Source organism: Cicer arietinum, chromosome 8 (assembly GCF_000331145.2).
Source record: "Cicer arietinum cultivar CDC Frontier isolate Library 1 chromosome 8, Cicar.CDCFrontier_v2.0, whole genome shotgun sequence".
Classification (NCBI taxonomy): Eukaryota; Viridiplantae; Streptophyta; class Magnoliopsida; order Fabales; family Fabaceae; genus Cicer; species Cicer arietinum.
Genome location: NC_021167.2, coordinates 26176844 through 26186742, shown reverse-complemented (window position 1 = coordinate 26186742; position 9899 = coordinate 26176844). Strand labels below are relative to the sequence as shown.

At 28.5% G+C, this 9899-nt stretch overlaps 1 pseudogene; it reads right to left on the bottom strand.

Annotated features, from left to right (window-relative positions):
• Positions 1–442: 442 nt before the first annotated feature.
• LOC101503033 (F-box/kelch-repeat protein At3g06240-like) lies at positions 443–1697 on the bottom strand (annotated as a pseudogene).
• Between the last annotated feature and the right edge of the window lie 8202 nt (positions 1698–9899).

The following is a 9899-nucleotide window of genomic DNA, read 5'->3' as shown; positions in this document are numbered from 1 at the left end:
ACAAAGTTATACATTTCATTAATCAAATTATGTGGCAGAGAACTATTTAAACAATAGAGGAAGATTGAGCATAAACACATCATAAAAGGCAAGACTGTACTTCAATAAAGAGAAGAGACATAAAGTAAAACATAGAAAGATTAATGAAATTTGTGCTTACATTCTTATACCAAATTACATCTAACAAATCAAATCACATTTTATACACAATAAGACACCAATGTGAATGACTGAAAAAAACAAACAAGAGTCCATTACGAAAAAAAATTCATTCATACAAATCAAATAAAAAAAATAAAAAGCAATTTGAAAACACAAAAAGAGTAAACATCAAAATCAAGTCCACAAAACAAGATTCATATTATTAACCAAATTTTAATTTATTATATACTTAATTTTTTTTTATAATATATCTGAAAAGATCTTAATAATCACCATCATAACACTCTTGAGTGAAATGGTTAAAATTAAACTAATCAATCATATATTTGTCCAATGGGAAGAAGACTTTCTTTGTAAATGACAGTCTGACATGAATATGCTTCTCCTTTATGACCAAGTTCCTCAATCATTTGAGTAGTGTAATTAATCCAGACTATTGCATCATCTTTTCTTCTGAAGAATAAATCACCATTCTTTCCCTCTCCAACACGATGCTCAATGGAAGGTATAGGCCCAATAATAAAAAGTTTAGTCCATGATTCTTTTACACCTAGTTCACCCAAAATTGATAAATGAAAAGTAGTCATCTCTAGATAATTTAAGATCAAAGCAATGGACTCATTTAATAACATCAAGTGTTTGTTCACACGTACAAAATCATCAAAACTATCATTCATATATGTGGGAAAAGGTGTTATACATAACACTTCATTGCTTAAGTCAAATGACACCATATATGATTCATCTCCATTATTTTTTCCCCAATGACACACTCCATTTATGTATATAAAGACACGTGACACATCCAAATGACATTGAGACAAATCCAAATCAAGTTTCTTCCGAGAGTTACTTCTTAGACTGTATATCTCCCAAGTGTGGTTGCGTGACAACTTATCAGGCTTACCTTCTATATCATCTTCAATGTCAGATACATCCAGAAAATAATGTACGTATCGAATCACCTTGTAGTCATCTCTAACAAGGTCATAACTAAATCCATAATAATAAAAATATTCAACCTCATAAATTACTGGGGATGCAGTAGGGCTGGAAGGAATGACCTTGAATTCCTCGGTGGTTGGATTCCATAATACTACTTTAGGCGTTAGACCTTGATAGAGACAAACAATACTGTTAATAACAGGACCTATCATAAAAATAGACACATCGTCGTCTTGAAATGGAGGTGGCCAATCTAATTTGACCTTATTTTCGTACTTCTCTCCAGAAAGAAAGTATAACCAATGATGGGAGTCTCAGAAATTTTGTTGTGCGAAGAGAATTAAAACATCCTCATAAGAAGAACGATTACTAATTATGAATTTATTGCGATACATGTTCATGAAATTAGGGTTTTCAAACAATAGGGATCATGATTTGCATACACAATTAAATCGTTTGAAAGATTTAAAAGGCAATTTCAATAAAATGGAAAGTGCAATATCATCATAAATATGATTACTAACCTTTTCCATCTTCAATTGTGAATGCACTTCGGTGACTGAAGGCAAGTTTATTGAAAATTCTGCCATCAACCGTAATAAATGGTTTTTGAAGAATTCATTATAGGTAAGTCTAATTTTATGACAAGCTTGCCATTTGACAATCATTAAAGGATCAATTATAATTTTAAATTTCTATTAATAGTAATTAAGTTTCTTTAATTTATTAATGTATTAATATTTATTATTATTTTGAATTTCATCGATCTTTTTTATTGAAATTAATGGGAAATGACAAGAAAAGGTGAAACCACGTATAAGTATAGTTATAAAAACATTATTGTTGGTATTTCATATTTTAAATTTTCATGTGCTTTTTTCTTTTGATAATTCTTCATTATATATGTATATTTTTTTATTATTTTTAATTAGTTGTTTATATTTAATTATTAATTAATTTAAAGAGTTATTTGATATATTTTGTGGATTTTAGTTCTTGAAGTTAATAAAATATTTATGTTCTTATTTCCTTGATCAAGTAGAGATTGTTTGTAATTTTGCGTTGTTTCTTTGTTTTAGTGCAGTGCTGATTTTTGTGAAAAATCAATATGACCTATGTAAAGTATTTCAGTCATATCTAGAGTTGTAGATGTCCAATTGGAGTCAAATCAAGTGCTGAATTTTTATGAAAACACCAGAACCAAATTATGACTCAAAATAGGAGAACAATGCAGTAAATGTCAAACATCAGATGTTGTGCGCATGAAGCGTAAATTGCCGTGCTTGAGGCGCATTTCTACATCCTTGACATTTTTAGTATTATAAAAGTTCAATTCTATTACTTTTATTAGTTTTAAATATTATTTTAATCAATTCAAAAAAATTTTGTTCAATTTTAGTAAGTAAACACAATTTGATAGTAAAACGCAATCCTTAAATTCGATACTTAATACTACCATTTTAATTATTACTTATGATTCAGTTAATTTTTACTGAAACGCTATCACCTTTTGAGGTTGTTAAGACAAGGTGAATATGAGTTACCCCAAAGTTTTATTTACAATACACTATCAAATTTGGAAAAGAAATAAGAACTGACAATATTCAATGATTGTTCAAAATATATTTGTTTTGAAACTCGTCTAAAGTGCAGGTTAAGATGGAATTGTTGCTTGTGGAATTCTACATATGAGTTGCTACCTCTAGGACAGAATTGTACCTCTGGACTACTGCCTCTGCACTGACTCATCCTCCCAAGAACCAACATGCAACTTAGGCAGGTCATCGCACCGTTCACGACTACACTTCATTGGTTTCTTTCTTTCTCACTTTTATTTTTATAATTTTTTTTACCTAAATAAGCAAGTTATTCATAAAAAAATTAATAACCATTATTCATGAAAAAAATTAATGGATTTTTAAGCTTGTAGTTTGACAAAATGCATTATTTTCCCCCCTATTTGTTAGAACTTATTTAATAGGTTTATTGTGTTTTGATCTTTGTAATCTAGGTGAGATATGATTTTATTGTGTTTTTGATATTATTATTTTCTAAGTTCTTTTATGAAAAATGATTTACTGACTGTAATTTGATATTGTTCATTTTTTACCATTTATTTATAGTTTTATTAATATAAATGAATGATTTTTTTTGAATATATTAAATTTATTTTGAAAGTGATTTTTATGTACAATATAAAAAAAATATTGTTAACATGTCACAACCAATCATAAGTGTAAATTTAAAAATAATTGTTATAAAAATCAAACATTACTAATAATTTAACGATTGTTATTTGATTGATAATTTACATTAACAAACTATATTAATAAAATTCTAACAATTTTTCTTTAGTTTTTATTCACAATATCATGCACCACTTATAAAAGTGAAGTACAATAGAATTAATTCGATTTCACTAAAATGGACATATGAAGAGCAATGATATTGAGTCTAATTCTTTGAAGCACTTTTGGATTCATACTTATAAATGATAAATACACCTTCTTGTTCACTCTTATTTAGAAAAACTTTTCAAGGTCTAAATTTTTATAGCTTACAACATGTGCACATATAAACCAAGTAATTGATACTTTTTGCCAAATATAATTCAAATCTTTAGATGATGTTTTTTATACGTTTATCTCTAATATTTTTTTGATGTTATTAATTGACTTAGTACACTATAATATCATTCTATTTTAAAAAACAAAACACAATAACAAAAAAAGTTTATTTATTATTTATAAGCGTGAGTGGTAGAGTGCTTCGTACTTTAAATAGAGGTATTATCAAATAAATGTGATTATTGAAAAACCAAGAGATCTAATAAAAAAAACACAATTCATAAACAAAGGGAAAAAATAACAGTCTTTCTTCTCTTATCCTTAATATTTTGAATTTTCAAAATGAAAAAAAAAAAGTTTCAAAACGGCGTCGTATTAACCCTCTCTTTCGTTTGACAGCACCATAACCACAACGTTCAAATTAAACTTCAACAAAGTCTCTCTGTAAAACGCAAAACCCTAATTTCATGAATTGAATACCATGATAATGACACCTAGGTGAAACAGAAACTCAATGAAGTAAGAGAGTCAGAGTTGCTAAAGATTATGGATCAGAATATATGACCTATAATTTAGAAGAAGATCTTGCAAATCTTAAAGAAGCTCTGTCATCATTGGATGCAGATCTATGACAAGAAGCTTTAAACGATGAGATGGATTCTCTAGAGTCTAACAAGACCTGACATTTAGTAGACTTGCTTCCTGGTTGCAAACTAATAGGTTGTAAATGGATTTTGAAAAAGAAACTAAAACCAGATGGATCTATTGATAAGTAAAAGACACGCCTTGTAGCCAAAAGTTTTAGACAAAGAGAAAATATAGATTTCTTCGACACTTTCTCACTAGTCACTAGATTAACATCCATTAGTGTGTTTATATCACTTGCGGCTATTCATAACCTGATGATACACTAGATGGATGTTAAAACAGTTTTTTTTTTAATGGTGACCTGGAAGAAGAAATTTATATGGAACAACCTGAAGGTTTTGTAATTCATGGACAAAAAGACAAGGTATGTTAGTTAGATAAATCTCTATATGGTCTTAAACAAGCTCCTAAGAAATGACATGAAAACTTTGATAACTTTATTAAATCGAATGAGTTTAAAGTGAATGAAAGTGACAAATGTATTTACTACAAATTTGAAAATGGCATTTGCACTATCATATGTCTCTATGTAGACGACATACTCATATTTGATTCAAACATTCATGCTGTAAAATTTTGAAATCATTGTTGTGTAACAACTTTGATATTAAAGACCTCGGAAAAGCGAATGTAATCCTTGGAATCAAGATTACTAGGTCAGAAAAGGGAATTTCTTTGGATCAATCTCACTATGTTGAAAAGATCCTAAAGAAATATAATTACTTTGACTGTAAACTTGCTTGCACCCCATATAATCCAAGTGTTTAACTTTTCAAGAACACTGGTGAAGGTGTTAGACAAACTGAATATGCGAGCATCATTGGCAGCCTCAGGTATGCCACTGATTGTACTAGACCCAACATAGCCTACGTCGTGGGATTGTTGTGCAGGTTTACTAGTAGACCTAGTATGGAGCATTGGCACGCTATCGAAAGGGTCATGAGATACCTTAAAAGGACCATGAGTCTGGGATTACATTATCAAAGGTTTCATGTCGTCCTTGAAGGATACAACGATGCTGATTGGAATACCTTATTAGATGACTCCAAAGCAACCAATGGCTATGTTTTTAGTATATTCGGTGGTGTTGTATCATAGAAATCGAAGAAACATACGATACTGACTCAGTCCACTATGGAGTATGAAATGATAGTACTAGCTACTGCTACTACTAGTGGAGAAGCAAACTGGTTGAGATGTTTGCTAGCAGAGATCTCTATGTAGGAAAAACCATTGTCAGCTGTGTTGATCCACTGCAATAGTACCGCGGCTATTGCAAAGATTGAGAATCGTTACTACAACGTTAAGAGACGACAAATTCGTCATAAGCACAACGCTGTTAGAGAGTTACTTTTTAAAAGAGTTGTTATAGTGGATCATGTACGTACGCACTAATGAAAATTTAGCAGATCCTTTGACGAAAGGATTAGCTAAAGATAAAGTCATAAATGCATCCAAAAGGATGTGACTAACGCCTATAGAGTCACTCATGATGGTAACCCGACCTAAAAGACTAGAGATCCCAAGAATTAAGTTCAATGGGTAATAAAAAGTCGTGAAGTGATATGAGATGAACATGCTATTATAAATCAGAGAAGCATGATTCTTGAAGCGATGATAGGATGAGGTAATAGAAACTCTTAATGAGATATATACTCTACGTGGAGGGAGTACAAAGCTACATGAGTACTCTTGATAGACACACTTATGTTAATGTGGAAATGGGGCCGCTTTCTATGGAATTTTGAGGCAGAATTCGTAGAGCGTTCACTATACTGGGATACACGTGCAAGACCATTAATGCACGTGCTTTTTAGAATACACCCTATGAAAAGGTTGTGTGTGGGTTTGATGTCAGAGATAGAGTTCAAGACTACGAGTCACTCTTGTTGAATTTGAATCTTACTTACTATGCAAAGGTTCAAGTCAAGAGACACCTTTGTTTATGCATAATCTTATAGAAGCATTTGATGCTATTTCAGCAATATTTTTTTAAATTCAAGTGGGGGATTGTTGGAAAATAAGTATGTTATTGTGTGAATTTAATAATTTGTTGAAGTCCCACATTGGAAATAATTTTTTTTTTTGTAAATTTAAGTGAAAAGAAACTTGTTCAAGTCCCACATTGAAAAAGAAATAATTTTGAAATCCCACATTGGAAAACTCTAGTATCTTGAGTAGTTTCAAATCTTTACCTACTAAAGTCCCACATTGTTTAGAAAACATATGTGAGTTTACTTCCATCACTATATAATGAGCTTCAAACTATTGTGAAAAGTACACCAAAGTTGGATGCTTTTCCCAACTTTCTCTTATCTCCCCTTTATATTCTGCTCGCCTAATTTTTGAGCCACTTCTCCCCTTTCTTTATGTCCCTTCGATTTTTAGAGCGACTGTAATGTTGAAGTCCCTTCGTTTTTTAGAGCGGTCGTTATGCCGCAGTCCCTTTCGGTTTTTAGAACGGTCGTTATGCCGCAGTTCCTTCGTTTTTAGAGCGGTCGTTATGTTGTAGTCCCTTTGTTTTCTAGAGCGGTTGTAATGTCGTAGTCAATTTGTTTTTAGAGCGGTTGTAATGTCGCAGTTATGAGTGGTCATAGTACCATATTGCGAATGACTTTAATCGTCATATTAAGAGTGACTTTAAGCGCCATATTGAGGGTGTAATTCTAGAACGGTTTTCTACAGTGCAGTAGAACTCTGATACAGTGAATCTGGGCTGTTTTATCCTGGGGACATTGTGGTTGATAGTCTACCTTGCACAATTTGGGCAGTGCCGCGAAACGTCTTAAAGAGAGCGACCTAGTCCGCGACTCAACCCAGTAATATCTTCGGTGACATAAATTATGATTTTTAAATATTTTTTAAAACTCAAAATCCAACACTAAATAAAGAGACTATGTAATCTATTTATATATAATACTATTATAAGCCTAATTTTACTACAAATATGCCATTTGGCAATCATTAGAAGATGGATTATAATTTTAAATTTTTATTAATGGTAATTAAGTTTCTATTATATATTAATGTATTTATATTAATTAATTATTATTTCGAATTTTATTGAATTTTTTTAATTGAAATTTGCACATATTATTGATATCACCGAATAAAACAAAAATTGCATGGAACGTTTATCATTTAATGTGGGTGTTTTTTGAAAAAAAAAGGTCTTACTTAATGGGAAATGACAGAAAAAGGTGCAACCACATATAAGTATAGTTATCAAAGACATTATTTTTGGTACTTTATATTTTTAATTTTGATGCATAGTTGTTTAACTTTTTTTATATATAACTCTTTGTTATATGTATACTTTTTATTGTTTTTAATTCCTTTTGTTTATCTTCATTATATGTATGATCCATTAGTTTTATATATATTGGATTAAATGAGTAATATAAATAACTAATATATATTATTTAGTGTACATATTTAAAATAATGGTATTTTATATATTATTTTTTTAAATAATAGTATTTTAGTGTACATATTTAAAAAAAAAATAAGATTTTATAAGATTTTACGTGTATACTAACATTCGTAATTAATGTATTATTTTTTAATATGTCTGACTAATATTAAGTGTGGACGTATTTATATGTTGATTATTTTTAAATGTTTCCTATTTTAGTAATTTATTTTAGAAATAATATCTTAAGATGGTAGTAATATTGTGTTTGATTTCCTTTATTTTTATATATTTGTTATGACATTGAGATTTTATATATATTTATTATGATTTAATAATTAATATAAAGTGTTGATGTTATATTTATTTTATAATTTTGACTATTCTCTAATGATGATAGTATTTTAATGTAAGTATTTTGAATAATAAGTCTAATTATAGTGAAATATGATAGTTTTAGTTATTAGAAATATATTTTTTATTTAAAAGATGAGTTATTTTAATTACTCTAATTTATAATATATTAGTTTTGAAATATTAGTATTGATTTGAAAATGAAATGGTGGTTGGAGGAGTATTAAAAATAAGATTAAATAATTATTAATTTTGTTTTAGAAAAATAAATATTGTAATAGTAAAACATAAAATAAATTAGGAGACTAATGAGTTTGGTCCATGTGTGTGAAAGATTAAGTATTAATAAAATAAAATAAATAAGAAAGAGAGATAAAGATCCGCAACAACGCGGAAGTAGGAGGAAATCAGGAAACACTACAAATTATATTATTGTTTGGCACCAGTGGTCGATAAAACTGTTTCAGAAAACTTTCTATGTTTTCGTCTAAATTCCACTCATTTAATTAGTCAATTAAACATATATTTTTAATTATCCCAATTTATGTATAAAATATATGACTTTTCTGTTTATGGAATTCCTTATTTTGCATCATTCTTCTTCACTGTAAGTTCGATTTGCGTGAAATCAATATTAAAACAACCGTGTGAACGATATCTATATTATCCACTTATTATTTTCTGATTTGGGATCAAATTGGATTGATTGAGAACGAGAAATCAAATGAATGGAGATCTTTCTTTGGTGGACTCAGATTAGCGTGTGAAAACGTTGAGATATGGTAAAGGGTGAAAGATTGTTTGAATTCATGAGTATAATATTATGAAATGAACAGAAAATTCATATTTCCTAAAGATTCATCTGGGGCTCGCTACATGTAGCCCTTTGAGTGACAAATTAATTCGCTACGTGTAGCCCTTGAGTGATAAATTAATTAACATGCTAATATGGAGATTGTGAGATTAAAATATGGGATAAAAGCATTTATAAGGTGTTGATTGAATCAATTTCGTTAAATGTGTGGTTTTTGATATTATTGTCATATTATTGATGATAATAATGTTATAAATTTTGATAAATTTATGTGATGATGGATGATTGATGATTGTGATGTTATGAATTTGAGATAAGTTTATGTGATGATGATGATGTACGATCAATAATAGTGATGTTATAAATTTATGATAAATTTATGTGATGATGTATGATTGTGATAATGATATTATAAATTTGTGATAAGTTTATGTGATGATCATGATGATGATAATATATGATTGATAATAGTAATGTTATAATCTAGTAGTATATTTTTTATTTATCTATTAAAATTTTAAAAATTTAGTCACTCCAATATATTTTAATATAGTTATATATTAATAATACAATTTTGAATATACCTTTGGAAGAAGGAAAAGAGAGCTTGAAAAAAATCCATGAAACTGTCATCAAAATCTCTTTAAAAGTATGCTAACAAACAAAAGTAAAATAATTCAATACCAAACAAATCTATTTCCCATTAATTAAAATCATTTATAAAAAAAAAAAAAACCACATTAAATGATAAAATTATCGATGCATTTTTTGTTTTATTTCCATGGTATCAATAATATGAATTAATAATTAGTTAATATTAATACATTAATATGTTAGAGAAACTTAATAACAATTAATAAAAACTTAAAATTATAAATGATATTTTAATGATTGTCAAATGGAAAATTTGCCATAAAAATATGTTTGTAATATTTTTATTATTTTTATTATTATTATTATTATTATTATTATTATTATTATTATTATTATTATTATT